A 12,530-nucleotide genomic window follows, 5' to 3' on the forward strand; every position below is an offset into this window, starting at 1 on the left:
AAAGCAAGAAGGGGTGGAAATTTTGTCATTAATTTTGCCAATTGCTGACTGACATTGATTATTTGAGAAACAAGTTCAAGGTGAGTGCTTTCACTGTGGAGTGCACTGAACAAGACAGACATTAACCCAAGAACCATTTGAAGCAAATGTCAACTCTTGGGTAACATCATTAAATAAATCAATAAAATGCATTGTTCTGCTATGCTATTCACTTATAAGACTTGATTACTTCACACTGTAGTAAACAAAAACATTAAGTCGTAACTCCACAACCCAGAAACCAACACTAGAAACATTTGAAGTATTCCTTCCTTCCTCTCAGTATTTCACATGCAAAAAGTTTGCCTCTTCAAAGTCATGTTCATACTACTATGTCGGTGAATATTATATCATAAACATTTTCCCAGAACGATTACAGAATCCTCCCAAATCTCATTTTAGTGGCATTTGAAGCAAAAATACTTAAACATTCATCCATTTTTAATATGTTACTTAAACCATCACAATGAGAAATGCAAAAATTTTTGTGCAATACACGGTTTTCTTTGTTAAGAATATTTCCCTAGGAGAGGACTTCTCAAACTTCAGTGAGCATCAGAACCCCCTGGTGGGCTTCCTGCTAAAACAAATTGCTGGATCTCCCCGTTCCCATGCTCCCGGTTCCGATTCTGTCGATCTGAACTCGGCCGGAGAACTTGCATTTCTCAAGGGACCTCCGATGGTGCACACGCTGCTGGTCGGGGACAATATTTGGATAAAACTGCTCAAGGACAATAAAGTTCAAAATAAATTTACCGCGTTAAGTGTTACAAACCCTTTATGAGCCTAAATGGGGGTCTATAGCAAGTGCCATGGTAGTAAGACCAAATAAAAATGACTAGAATACAGTGAGGGGAACATTACTGTCACCTTATCCTAAAGGAAAACAGATGTGAGAGAGTTTTAACTCTCAGAGGAGCATATTCGGGCTCGACCCTGGAGGTCACATTCCTTTTGTATGTGAGATTCTGTCTAAATCTACTAGTGTATGCCCTGGGAACGCACTTCCGTTCCTAGAGTGCAGAGAGAAGTCCATGGTTTTAGGGTTTCTGACACTTCCATAAAACGGGATCTGGTCCGAATGCTCCCCTCCTTATCCCAGTCTGGTAAACCAGAGAGTCTCTGACCCCAGAATGGGCCCTATTAATTTGGCTAGATTTATTCCAACATTTGCGCGTTTTCACCTCCTTTTTGCTCCTCTCTGTGCTGCGCGGGGCCGAGCGCGGGGCCTTGGAGACCGCGTGTGCTCGGAGCGCGCCTTTCCCCGGCGGGGAGCCACCTCGCGTCCCCTCCTGTCCCTGAGGGGTCCCCGACCTCCCCGCCCCGGCTGTTGCAGTCGGGGCGGAAACGAGGCCCCCGCCTCCCTCTCCGCCCCAGGGCGGTTTTAACGGTCCTTTTGGAAGGACAAGTTGAACGCCACCGAAGAGGGTCCTGATTTAGATTTTAGCTCCGTAGGTAATTACCCACGACCCCTTCATTTCCGTGCCTCTCCCGCTGGCGTTTGCCACCTCGACGTCGTTCAGGGCGCACTTTCAGCCGGGCTCGCCTTCCACAGGTTCCCTAGCACGAGGCGTGACCGTGGGGTCCGCGGATGGCCGCAGGCAGGGGACGAGCCCCAGCGCCCAGGGCACCTGCCGTTCGAGTCTTCTGTCCCACCTGTTCTGGATTTGCTCGAGATGCGCTCCTTCGTTCTCCACGGAGAGCCCGGACCTACCACGGGCGGCACTCCGCGCGTCCCCCAGTGGTTCACCCCAGCTCTGGGGCGGTGGCGAGCAGGTAGTCGTGGCCGAGTGGTTAAGGCGATGGACTTGAAATCCATTGGGGTCTCCCCGCGCAGGTTCGAATCCTGCCGACTACGGTTTTGCCGGGAACCAACCCAAGTTCCCACAACCCAGATTGTTCCCCCAACGCGTATCCTCCACCTGCACCTGCAGATACGGATAGCGCACGCCTTCCCCTGTCCGAAGACGCTACTTTCTCAAGTGCGGGAGTCACCCTTCAAAATTGGGAAGCTACGCAGGGCAGTTCACCTGACTTCATTAGATGCCTCAGATCACAGACTCCAGCCCCTGGGCTTTAATAGCACGCTGGTACTCCCCGTAACCACTCTCCACTCATAGGGAGGTTAAGATTCATAAAAAGTAGTGACACTAACAGGTAATTTTATTGAACACTTTGTGCCAAGAAGATAGGAGTTAAGCAGGAACCCCATGATAGTTGATTTCCAATGCTGCACAATGAGACGGTATTGACCGAGGACTTCCAGACAGGCTTATGAACTGAGGTTTTCATAAGTTCCTTAGGAGACACTCCTAAAATTGTCAAATTGTTAGCAGACTCAGGGTTAGATGTGTTAGTATCCCAAAATAACAGATAACAGGTCCTATTTTCCAAGCCTTTACTACGACACCACATTCCAAAGACTTTACACGTCTTAGTATTTGTAGATCTTTACAACATTTGTATTTTACAGACCACAAGGTCCATAGAGATCCAACCATAAATGATTGAAGTCTCAGAACTAGGAAGCAGGAGGATGGAGCTTAAAGGTCGCTTGGTTTGGGCTCCGCAGCCCCCCTCCCAACAGTTGTCGGTGGGCTTCTGCCTGTGCTGGGGATTCCTGCCGCCATCTGCCTCCATCACTGGGTCGGTTCACTGTTCTGGATTCATTCTCTGGTGATAAGGCCAGGAGAGTGGTGCCGTGTAAGATTCTGGATTCAGCCTGGCACAGAATACTGCTGCCCCTGAGTGCTTCGTGCTTTTGTTACCTTTGACACGGGGAGTATCACTCATCAGTACATGGCGTTTGCCTATTTTTGAGCAGGAGTTTCTTAAGTTTATAAAGAGTTTCCCACACAGTAGACCTTTTCAGCTCCTGAACACCAGAGCCTGATACTGGAAAAGACTTTTTCAGTCAACAGGATTTGGATGTAGAGTCTAAGACTGATTTGAGAGAAAGGGAAGAGCTATTTTGGCCCCAGATACGGAGAGAAATTGGAATTAAGCCACATATATATATTGGAAGGGAGTGAGATTTTAAAAATGCTACAAAGCATCAACCCACATATTTCTTAGAAAGAATTAATGCTTAATTCTTCTGCATAGAAACCCCAGAGCAGATTCTTTTGTCCCCACTTCCTACTTCCTATACACTTTCAGGGGATGAAAGTGTTTCTGTGGGCTTCACAAATGATTGGAAGAAACAAATAGTAGGTTAAGAAGGTTACGAGTGCTTGTCAAGAAGAGAGAAATATGGATGCAAACTTATAAGTGAGGAAGAAGAGATGGCAAGGATGGGGCAGTGGGGAAAAAAAGGTGACCACAAACAGAGGGGAAAACACTGGATATTTCCTTGTAAAATTATGTGACTTTGCAGATAAAGAAATAATTATTTAGGGAGTCACTAAAGAAATCACTTTACTGCTAAGGGGAAGAATCATACTGGAAACAGCATCCTCTAGAATAATATTCAATGGTATGAGGAAGTGGGAAAAACACCTACAAGATACTTAGGAAAACATAATGTAAGTCAAAGATTTTACATCCAGCTCATATGTATTTTGTGTCAAAGAAAGTGTATTTACCGCAAAAAGTATTAGGCAACATTTAAAAGGAGTAGATCCACACATAACCATGTAGATGAATCTAAAAAAAATAGTGAAAATTTCAGGAGCAGAATGAGATATATAGCAAAATACCATATGGAAAATAAAATTAAATACTGACATCTACTTTGCAGAAACAAATTCTAGCAAAAATGTAAACATTAGATACTTTTTGAAAAAAGATCTTATATATTTGAGAGAGAAAGAGAGAACATGAGTGGGGGGGGCAGAGGGAGAAGCAGATGGGGAGTCTGACATGGGGCTGGATCCAAGGACCCTGGGATCATGACCTGAGCTTAACTAACTGAGCCACCCAGGCGCCCTATGTTAGATACTTTTAAAGTTAACTTTGTGGGAGAGATTAGAGGGAGACCATCATAGAGGTAAAAAATTCAATCAATTGAGATATGGTCTTTACAGATATTAATTTATATGTGGGATAGTCTAAAAATCTGACAGGTGTTTATTTATTTTTTTTTAAGAATTTATTTATTTATTTGAGAGAGAGAATGAGATAGAGAGCATAAAAGGGGGGAGGGTCAGAGAGAGAGGCAGACTCCCCAGGGAGTCTTATGCGGGGCTCGATCCCAGGACTCCAGGATCATGACCTGAGCCGAAGGCAGTCGCTTAACCAACTGAGCCACCCAGGCGCCTGTGACAGGTGTTTAAAATCACAGTAATCTTTGAGACATAATTAAAGAATCTATATATATCATTTGACCTCTTTTAAATGGATAAAAGTTAGAATGACAGAAATTTCAAAGTATCGATAGAGTTGTAGGGATGTCAATGCTTGCGATGTGATGGTTGGAAACTCTGGAGTTACTTTGGAAGCAAATCTGGTACCATTTAATTAAATAAAGGATAAACATATCACAGGATCCAATTGTTCTGTCTCGTGCTAAATATCCCACAAGTCTATAGGAAGATATCTATGAATACGTTCAGTGTAGTCATGTCTACACTGGTGGGATTTTTAATCAATCTGTTTTTCTAGGACTTGGTGATTGATTAAACTGGGTGGATGCACACGCTGAAGGATGACACAGGGAGAAGAAGTTACAAATTAAATGTAAAAACTATGTGTGCAACACTGTACTGCTCATATAAAATAACAAAAGACATGCAAACAGAGCTACATACTTCACAAGAAAACATTCAAACGAAAAGTTACAGAATCTGGGGGGGAAGGAGGTGAGGGGGAAAGTTACATAGTAAATAGTAGAATAGTTGCTACTGGAGTTCGAAGACATAGAATGTTATATTGTGAAAGGGAAATATCAATCGATCAAGAAAAAAAAAAAAGAGCTGTATATGGACCAATAATGGTAACGTGCTTTGAATTGTGGGACATAATTAATTCAAATGCCTGCTCTGGATTCCAAAAACAGATTGCAACTCTCTGACATTATGTGGACCATGTCAATGCCTCCAGCCAGACTATCAGGAACATCTCTGTGGTTGAGCAGGGTGGGCTTATTATCCACTGTGGTGAGGAGAACACACACTGGAGGAATCATGAGGTGTTTATGGAGGAGGATGTTAGAAAGAACCTATTCTAGGATTTGGGCTTTGGTTGGGTGCTTTGAGTGACGGTCCAAAGTAGCAGGGTTCTGATCTGGATTAGGACTGTCAGAAAGCAGAGCTATTCTATCACTAGGTATCTCAATTGATCTTATTTATAAGGAGGTAGACTAGAGTGAAGGTACAGCTATACTTGGTGAGGAGTGGCAGTCACTTGTTTCAGTGAGAGGGAGGTTTGGTGTTTTGTGGGTGGCCGCAGTGACCTGGGCTTTGCTTAGCTTCCACAAAGTTGTGATGCCACTTGTTGGTCTCACTTTCCCATGGTCTCAGAGGAACCACGTCTGATGTTGGTATTCTGTGAGATTATGCTCAGTAGGAGAATCACATGGCGTGGCTTGAATGCCAGGCCAGCTTCCGGATGCTGTAAGTTGCTTTCTTCCCCGTTCTTTCTTCCTCTGTAGCAACACTTCTCTTGTGATGAAATTCTTGTTTACTTCTTAATTTCATAATTGAAATTCAACATATCAAAGTTCTTTTGGGATAAGAATGAGGAATATTGATTTTGACCAAAGTCTTTGAGTTCCATTTCACAACAGATTAGCATCAAATATGTGGGTAACGAGGGACATTAAAACAACCTCAAATAGGGCCACTTGCATGGTGTGAGATGTACGAACTTTGAGAGGATAAAAGATCACTGGCATGATTAATTCCATTTTAGGACAACCTGTATACCAGAAATCCCTATATCAGCCCTGTACCCTGACCCGCAGGAGGGCTTCTTTAGTTTGCAGACAATAAAATGATCTACTCATAGAATGTCCTGGGAAACAGACATTACAAGGGCGTCATTGTAGATGGCAACACTCTTGATGGGAGAGCATTACAAAAAGGACCCTGATCACACTTGAAAGCTTCATCAGCAATATACAATGAGTGATTGATAACTGTGGGCAAACTGCATTTCTACTTGCTTTGGATATACACTCATCTACTTCATTCAAGCCTTCCTTCTTAAATATGGCTGGGTCTTCTCATGCTTAATCAGAAAAAAACAAAAAGGAAAAGAATCTTCACAATCCTTCCTCCCCTCTTCATAATAATCAGATTAATCCATATGGCTATGGGTTTTAATCAACCATGGTGACCAGTTTTTGATGTAGAGAAAATATCTACTGACCATATCTTCTTTAAATGTTCTGGTTTGGGGGATACCTGGTTGGCTCAATCAGTTAAGCATCTGCCTTCGGCTCAGGTCATGATCCCAGGGTCCTGGGATCGAGTCCTGCATTCAGCTCCTTGCTCAGAGAGGGAGCCTGCTCCTCCCCCTGCTTGTGTCCTCTCTCTGATAAATAAATTAATAAAATCTTTTAAAAAAATTAAAATAAATTTTCTGGTTTTGAGTCATGTATTCAATTTTCTGATAACAAAATGTGTGCAATAAAGACTTAGGGTTTTACTGTTGCAGAGTTGAGACATTTTTTGCATTTTTGTCTGAAAAATAAAACATGTATCTAGGAATATAAAAGAGAATAATGCAAACTTCAATTTTGACCAAATGAAGAGCAATCTATATACATGAATGATGAGTATGAAGAGTAGATTGCACATACCCTGAAGGTCAAAGGGGTGTGATAGTGTTAGGAGTTAATTGGACACTTAGGTAGTCAGGGCCAGGGTCCCCAACAAGAAAGCAAAAAAATCCAGGACCGCTAACACAAAACTGCACTACCATCCTGCTTTACAACTTAAGACAAGACCACAATAGCATCCTGTCTAACAGCCTCTGCAGGAGTGACTTTTGCAAAACATCCTGAAACAAAACAATGAACCTTAAAACATTGGTCACAAACTCACACGCTGAGGCAGTTAGTCTCCAAACGTCAGCCCAAAAGACCATCCACATGTGAACAATAATCTGATAGGTAAACAGGTGCACGACCAAAGCCCTGATTGGCACACCTTAGCAGTCAATCCACAAGGGGCCCACACTCAGGATGCTCAAGAGAGCTCTGCAAAAGAGCTTATAAAGACCCTTAGATTTAAACCCCCAAATGGCAACCCTCTCCAGTCCCTCCATCTCTAAGAGCTTTGTACTATCGCTCAATAAACTTTGCTGAGCTGCCCACCACTCTTCATCTGGTCTAGCTCTTTATTCTTTGAAGGGGCGTGACCAAGAACCGCGGGCACTAAGGAAACAAAAATCCTGTAACAACGAAACCCTAATTAGTATTTTCCCAGGATAGTACTTGCAAAAACTCCAGAAGTGCACAGTATTCTTCAGTTAGTGGCTCACTGTGAGGGAGAAAGCCACAGATCTCTGGTTTTAAACAATGGAGTGTGTCCACATGTAGTCGCAGAAACTTCATGCAACTCGTTTATTATGAAGGAGAATCTGGAAATAAATGTTTGATTAAACAGTTTACACAAAGGGGCAATATGAGAAGAAGCCAACAGTGACTAAGACCAGCATATGGGGGGAGAATTTGCAGTGTGATCACACTTGGAGTGAGTGATATGTGTTGGTTGTGAGGGAAAACAAAATTGCCTAATAACAATCTCATACACATCTGGAATCATAATGAGACCATTTGTTGGGATGGAATCTTCCCAGCCCTTAGTGAAATGTCTGCAAATTTCAAAGCCAGGAGAAAAACAGACTCACTTCATCTAAAACAAATACTATACTAAAATTTAAAAAAAAATTAAAGGCCTATGCAAAATAGTAGAAGAGCAAATGAAAAAAGGAAACTTCTACAAATAATGTAATTAGCAAAGAAACAGCAGTAATTACTAATTTTTGATGAGAAAGAGGGTTGTTTGGTATTCTATCAGTGGCACAATGACCAGATGAACATTGCAGTGAAAATATTGTGGATTTCCCCTTAATTTTTACTTCAATATAGGTTAAATATGTAGATATTTTTGAAATGCAAAAAAATGAGTCTTATATGCCCATGTACTTAGAGTCACCCAATTTAAGCACATTTGGTTTGTGTGTGTGTAGTGCCTGTATTTTATATATATAAACTGGGTTCAGTGGCCATAGGGGGCGAGGAGGGGGCAGAAACTGCAGCTAGATGCCAGGGTAGAAGAGAAATTTGCTATTAGCTGTATGTATATTCTCCAATACCAATAGAATTATTTATTTCCCATGTTTGAAATATCTAAAACATTCATTCTAATGTGCACAGAAAATGAATGTCATATAAGTGGATTGTTGCTCTTGAGTTGGTTTTCCAGTCGCTGCAGAGTGCAGGGCTTTTGCTGTTTCCCTACTGCATTTACTTTTGTTACTTCTTTTCTTCCTTACAAAATAAGCTCTGTAAAGCCAGAATGAAATTCTATTCCTTCTTCCTCACCCAAATTCAGACGTGTCAGGACTTGCAGAAACTCACAGGAGACACCAGGGGCAAAATTGACTTTGGTCATTTAGATGAACAGCCCTTTCCCAGGAAAAACCCAAAATGAGATCAAAACACATAGCAGGTTCCACCGAGACTTGAACTCGGATCGCTGGATTCAGAGTCCAGAGTGCTAACCATTACACCATGGAACCCCACATGAGGGGACAACCCGCACAATTGTCTATGATGAGTTTCCGAAACTCTACTGAAAACATTTAGTTGAGTTTATGAGTCAGAATTCTTAGTTCATGTCCACGCACGACAGTCTTTTGATAAAAACCCTAGGAGATTTTATTTTTACCTTATCTTTTGCCACCCACATGAACCCATAAAGTCCCCCACCCCCAACTCAGGCACTTAGTGGTCCCAGTCCTTGCTTTCTTCATTAAGGAAAAGAGTGAGCCCTTGTTATACAGAGAAGTACTGGACTGAACGTCTCGTATCCACTGTATGATTTAAGGCTCAGACACTGGGTGAAGATATGGTGAGTCCTTATGTAAACAGGGAACAGGCTTGGAAATTTCGTATCTGCTCTCTGCAGTTCTGCTCACTTTCAGCCAGGTGGTATTTTCGCCCACACACTTTATTTAATTATCAGGTATATTGCTTCGAGGAAAACAAACTTTAACGTGTCCCTTTCTGGCAGTCACGGAAGGCAACTTGCAAGAGGACCTGGGGCAGGTTGTGCTTGCAGAGAAAGACAGAACGTGTCGCGATGGGTAAGGGGCGTGTGGGACACGCTGCAGGTCACCATCTAGACCTGTGGTCACACTCGCCTTCCTCGTGAGGAAGGTGCCCAGGGAAGGCTGCCAAATTGTACCCTGAAATGTTCTTCACTGCTGCGCCGCAGAGACTTTTTCTCCCTCTGCCCCCCCACCCCCCACCCCTCCTCGCTCTTTGCCCAAGAACAGGGTTCTGGGCACGGAACTGTGTTGGTGAGACTCCGGGGGTGCAGGCTGCCTTCCCAGCGCGTCCCACGACCGCAGAACGACTTCTCATACAAGGATAGCAGTAGGTGTCCTACGACAGAAACCTGGTCTGCGTGTCGCGCACCGCGCTGCGCCCGCCATCCCGAGGAAGGTGGCCGCACGCAAGTCCCCTAAGAACTGGGCTGAACAAGATCCCAAAGGCAGTCCACCTCTCTTTCCAGTGGTCTCAGTGATTAAAAAAACAAAACACGAGGAACTTGCAAAACATCCACGCCATGCAAAACACCAATCCCAAGGAAAACCTTTATCGGGCCAGGACCTTGTCCCAAAACCTGGATTCCGCTCACCCACACAAATGCGAGCGATCTCCAGCACGGGAAGACGGTGTTACCCTGTAACTCACAAGAACAAGTGCAAAAACATTGCCACAGAAAAATAATTTTAAAGGGAATGTGGAACTAGAGCTTGCAAAATACTGAGCTGAAACCTCTCCTCCTTTAGTGAGTAAGCCATTATCATCTCAGGCTTGGGGACAGCCAGTGTCCCCTGAAAAGTCACTTCTTGGTCTAGGGCTATATATGTATACATCTGAAAAGCAGGAATAAGGAATTGGATAAAGAAGAAATTAGAACTGAACCAACCAAACAAACAAAAAGATTTAAACAGCGAAATATATTTTTTAAACTTCTTATTATAGAAAAAAGTCATTAGATTAGTGCCTTCTACACAACCATTTAACTAGTTTTATTGAATTCCTGGGGAAGGTCAGGTGCTGTGCAAGGTGCTAGAGTCTGGAAAGGTAAGCAAGACAAGGGCACGATTCCTGTCCTCATGGAGATCAGCATCTACCAGGAAGGAAGCTCCCTAAACGCAGACACGAAGAAAGTTCACCAGGGATAGGTTGGATGAAGTGCTTGTAACTGGCACTCTAATGGCACGGATAAGATGGAAAGCTAAAATACAAATAAAACTGGGAAATGTGGGTTTACACAAGAATTGATAATGCTACTCTGCACAGAGTGCTTGTCCATGATCTTCCATGTAGAAAATGCTCAATATGAGTTCAGCATATGATCCTGATTATAAAAGGTGGAGTGGTGGGATACCTGGGTGGCTCAGTCAGTTAAGTGTCTGCCTTTGGTTCAGGTCAGGATCCCAGGGTCCTTGGCGGGGATTCTGCTTCTCCCTCTGCCTCTCCTCCCCAACCCCGCTTACGGCTTACGCTCTCTCTGAAATAAATGAATAAAATCTTAAGGAAAAAAAAAAAGGTGGAGTGGTTTATCTTGGGCGGCAACAAGGTGGTAAGATGTAAACAGGAAGATGAAGAGTTAAGTTCCATAATGGACTTAGAATTAGGGTTTCAACAAGGCTCTATGCTCACCACAATCAGTTTAGTTGTACTGGATGCAGCCATATGGGCTGTGAACATAATAGACGAACAAGGGCATAGCCACTGAGCACAAGAGCTTCCAAATGGGCTTCCATCCTTAATATACTGGTGAGCACTGGTTATCCGGGGGGAAAGAGGTGTTGAGTCCTTCTAGAGAAGCTGCTTGTACTAGTCAAAAAGAATTTGTTGGACCTCATGGCCAGTGAGAGGGAAACCATTCCAGGGAATTCACAAAATTATTGAAGACTGCACCCTAGACTAAGAATTCCCTGCATTTAGGTTTTTCCTTTATACCATGTAGCCTACTTGTAACCATTAAATGAAATCACTCAAGTAAGATCAAAGATAAAGCTGCTAAGGAAACAGCCTCCTTAAGTTCAGGTTGCATGACTCCTTAACCTCAACACTGTGTGTTCTGAGGGAAAGACACACCCATGTCTGAAGCTGAGATTCTGGTCAAACCAGTTCTGATTGTCTCCTACCCAGAGTGAGACAAATCTGGGTCAGGCCCTGGGGGTAGAACCAGGCTCATTTTAAGCAGAGGAAGGAAAATCTGAATTTCTACTGCAACTTCTCTTCAACCTTAATCTTGAGTTTCCCATGAGAACAATTATACTTGAATTACATTTTCCTCATTTCTTTTGAGGAAGGAAACATGTAGAAGTTTTTCTAAGTAACAAGACTTCTCTAAAGTCTCAACAGATATGCTAAAGCTTGTATAAGTTAAACACATTTTTTGTCTAGGCTTTCTTGTTGCAATTGTTCAATTGGAGGTAACACCTTGTAGCTCCAATTCATAGCTGTTACATAAACCGTGCTTTATCCAGAATGTCTTGCTTCTGGAAGATTAAGAAATGGAGAAAAAAATTCCAGGTAGTGATGGAAGTAAAAAGAGACACAGATAAAACCGCAATCATAGTGGGACATTTTCACACAATATACCTCTCTGAAAAACTGATAGAAAACATAAATGAAGGGGTGCCTGGATGGCTCAGTCGTTAAGCGTCTGCCTTCGGCTCAGGTCATGATCCCAGGGTCCTGGGATGGAGCCCCGCATCAGACTCCCTGCTTGGTGGGAAGCCTGCTTCTCCCTCTCCTACTCCCTCTGCTTGTGTTCCCTCTCTCGCTGTGTCTCTCTCTGTCAAATAAATAAAATAAAATAAAAAGAAAAGATAAATGGAAAAATAACCATAAAACCAAATAATGCAATCCATATACATATAGAAAGAACAGTGCACATACTGACTTCAGGATGCAAACCTTTTCCAAACACAGATGAAATTATCTCCAATTTGACATTTTACCAGCCCACAAACCAAGGCTCCAAAAGTATAACAGGGTTGGATACAGCAATAAAATCATGCCAGAAATCAAACACGAAAATGCAAATTTATCTTTGTTTACAAAATTAATAAATATGCTTCTAAATAATTTATGGTTCATAGGAGAGGTCACAATTGAAATTAAGAACTATTTTGAGGGGTGCCTGGGTGGCTCAGTTGGTTAAGCGACTGCCTTCGGCTCAGGTCATGATCCTGGAGTCCTGGGATCGAGTCCCTGGATCGAGTCCCTGGATCGAGTCCCTGGATCGAGTCCCTGGATCGAGTCCCTGGATCGAGTCCCTGGATCGAGTCCC

The 12,530-nt window shown here is 43.0% G+C and overlaps 1 protein-coding gene and 2 non-coding genes across 3 annotated transcripts in view; 2 read left to right on the plus strand and 1 right to left on the minus strand.

The window, feature by feature from the left end:
- LOC117997523 (histone H2B type 1-C/E/F/G/I) overlaps positions 1-12,530 on the plus strand; it is an 881,166-nt gene that overhangs the window by 676,397 nt on the left and 192,239 nt on the right. The gene's annotated exons all lie outside the window — the stretch shown is intronic.
- Positions 1,816-1,897, plus strand: TRNAS-UGA. The gene has a single exon. It is a non-coding gene; the product is annotated as a tRNA-Ser (tRNA).
- Positions 8,656-8,727, minus strand: TRNAQ-CUG. The gene has a single exon. It is a non-coding gene; the product is annotated as a tRNA-Gln (tRNA).

This window comes from Mirounga leonina, unplaced genomic scaffold, assembly GCF_011800145.1.
Source record: "Mirounga leonina isolate KUSES-001 unplaced genomic scaffold, KU_Mleo_1.0 Mir_366, whole genome shotgun sequence".
Classification (NCBI taxonomy): Eukaryota; Metazoa; Chordata; class Mammalia; order Carnivora; family Phocidae; genus Mirounga; species Mirounga leonina.